A 2843-nucleotide genomic window follows, 5' to 3' on the forward strand; every position below is an offset into this window, starting at 1 on the left:
GGTAGGCAAAAACCTGAGAAGTTCCACTTCCTGTTTGGATTTTTTCTGAGGAAGCTCTCATTGAAATTACAGCGAGATATTGATGAGTTTTCACTTCCTACGGCTTCCACTAGATATCAACAGTCAATAGAACTTTGTCTGATCTCTAATGTGAAGGGGGGCCGAAGGAGACAGGAATTAGTCACCACTGCCACGAGCTGACCATGCTTTGACCAGCGCGTTCACGTGATAGGCAGCTCCGTTCCATCGCTCAACTGAAGTCAATCTAATTCTCCGTTGGAACGTTATTCAAGATGTATGTTAACAACATTCTAAAGATTGATTCAGTACATCGTTTGACATGTTTCTACTGACTGTTATGGAACTTTGGACATTTCGTCACGTTATAGTGGACGCGCTTTGTGACTTTGGAATTGTTTACCAAACGCGCTAACCAAAGTAGCTAATTGGACATAAATAACGGACATTATCGAACAAATCAAGCATTTATTGTGGACCTGGGATTCCTAGGACTGCATTCTGATGAAGTTCATCAAAGGTAAGGAAACATTTATCATGTATTTTCTGGTTTCTTGCACACACACACACACACACACACACACACACACACTATTGCAGCTCTGTGAACTGAAGCTGTTTTAAACACCTCAGAGGGCTGAGAGGGCTGAGAGATGCTGAAACTCGCATTGCTGCGTGGTTGCAGGTGTGTGTGAGTGTGTGTCTGTGTGTGTGTGAGCGCACTATGCGACGTTGTGTGTGTGCGGAATGGGTGGGATGATTACATTTTACGCTGACCCTGCTGGGTACAAACATGTGTGCACTAAATTAGACTGTCAGGGAGATTTGCCTTCCCCTCTGTTCTCTTCCTCTCCTCCCTCTCTTCATCCACTTCTCCCTCCCTTGCTTCCTCTCCCTCACAGAAACRTTGCAGGGAGATTTAATTCTGTCCGTTCCTTTCTCTGTCTTCAAAGACATGCTAACACACACAGAGACTGGCATGCTACTCAGCTCACTTGCTCGCACAAGTGTTACCCTTCAACTCCTTAGCCTGAATACCTGTCATGACTAGGTGTGTGTACATGGGTGTGATGTGTTACCATGTGTGTTTGAATGAGTCTCAGAGAGAGCTCCATCTCCACATGAGCCKTATTATCTCGGTTTAAATGAGCAGTGTCAATTCTCCTCTTGGCCACTTGGGGTCACTGCAGCACCATGAAGAACCTCCTTCACAAACCCACCAGACTTCTGAAGCCTACTGTGGATGGATGAATAATGCTGCCGTGGGCGCAATAGAAGACTCAGAAAGGACCAGCATCCCATCAGGAGTGCAGTCATATCGAACCACACAAACCGAGCTATCAAAAACAAAAAGGCTTTCCCTTGAATTCTCTTTAGCGGCATTTAACCCTGAGCAGTTGATGCTCTCTGCGGATGATGTGAGAGTTGACTTGTGATAAAGCAATCAGCCACTGAGAGAGAAAAAGGACTGAATAGGATGGAATAGACTGAATAAAATATAACAGGTGGGAGAGATGTGAAAGAGAGAGAGAGAGATCTGGAATGCTGACATTGTGTGGTTGACGGCTAAGTGACGTTGTCTTCCTGAGACTTGAAGTACTGTTGCCCTGGACCCATGTCTTGTGTCATGCTTTAAATATGTTGTGGCGAGTTCTTKTGTTTGGGTGTTGGATGATACTTCCATTAGTCAATTCCCTGGAGTCACACACACACTCTCTCTCTACCCTCTGCCCTCTCGCTGGCAGCTATTCCACATCACCTCTGTTCATCTTCTGCCACTCAATAACCAACAGGCAGGGGTATGCTACTSACTCACACACACAGCCAGGGTTACTCACATATACCAGCGTATTGAACTCCAAATGTGTTATTCTGTTTTAAAGTACACTCAGCGATACAACGTATTATGCTCAAAGTAAATGGCATAGTGGGTCAATTTCCGCAAAACAACTAATAGCGTTGAAGCGCGAGGCTAAACTCCTCCGCTGCTCTGGTCCCGTAGCTACCACGTTGTAGCAGCGTGAAGGCGAAACCGGGCACATGTGTGTGACTGTCTCAGAGCAAAGCCTTGTATCTCGCTGCACGCGATATCTGTGGTGCTGTTCGTGGCAATGTCATTTAGCCGTCTACCTTTAATGACATGAAATGAAAGAAGCTTTSCTAGTAGCAAAAAAGTCCAGCTGGAGGCAAATCAAACAAAACGGCAAAACGAATWGTCATTTCTATAGATTGGCTTCTGTGATAAGTATCTCTAAAGGTGGTCTCCAATAATAATGGTGTCAATAACAAGGTTTGTTTTTCATATAATTTGTTTCCAAATAAATATAAATAAATAAATATTGAATATTGAATTCTACATTTCCTTTAAGATACGAGTGGACCAATCAAATGTGTTGAGCTGTATTGAAATGGTAGAGGTGGCCAATCAGAAGCTCAGACCCAGAGTGAGACGGTGGAGGTGGCCAATGGGCTGTGTAGGAGCAGGGTGAGAGGTTAAAGGGTGGCGTGTGGAGTGGGACAGACAGACAGTCTTTGATGGGTCAGAGAGAGTTTACCGTCCTACTCAGTGTGCTTCCTCAGGGCTCCTCTACCTTATTGATCGTGTCTACAGTGAAGAGAGAAAGTGTGTGTGTGTGTTTGGGTGTGTAGTTGGTGTGTGTGTAGTGTTCAGAAATGGAGGAAAGAGAAAGAGAAAAGTGCAAGGGAAGAAGAGGAACAGTGAAGAGAGGTAGGATGAGAGAGAGGTGAAGAGGGAGGGATGAGAAGAGAGTGAGAGGGGAGATGAAAAAAGAAAGAGAGAGGTGGAGAGAGAAGCATCAGAGGTG

The sequence above is a fragment of the Salvelinus sp. IW2-2015 genome, linkage group LG6.2 (assembly GCF_002910315.2).
Source record: "Salvelinus sp. IW2-2015 linkage group LG6.2, ASM291031v2, whole genome shotgun sequence".
Taxonomy (NCBI): Eukaryota; Metazoa; Chordata; class Actinopteri; order Salmoniformes; family Salmonidae; genus Salvelinus; species Salvelinus sp. IW2-2015.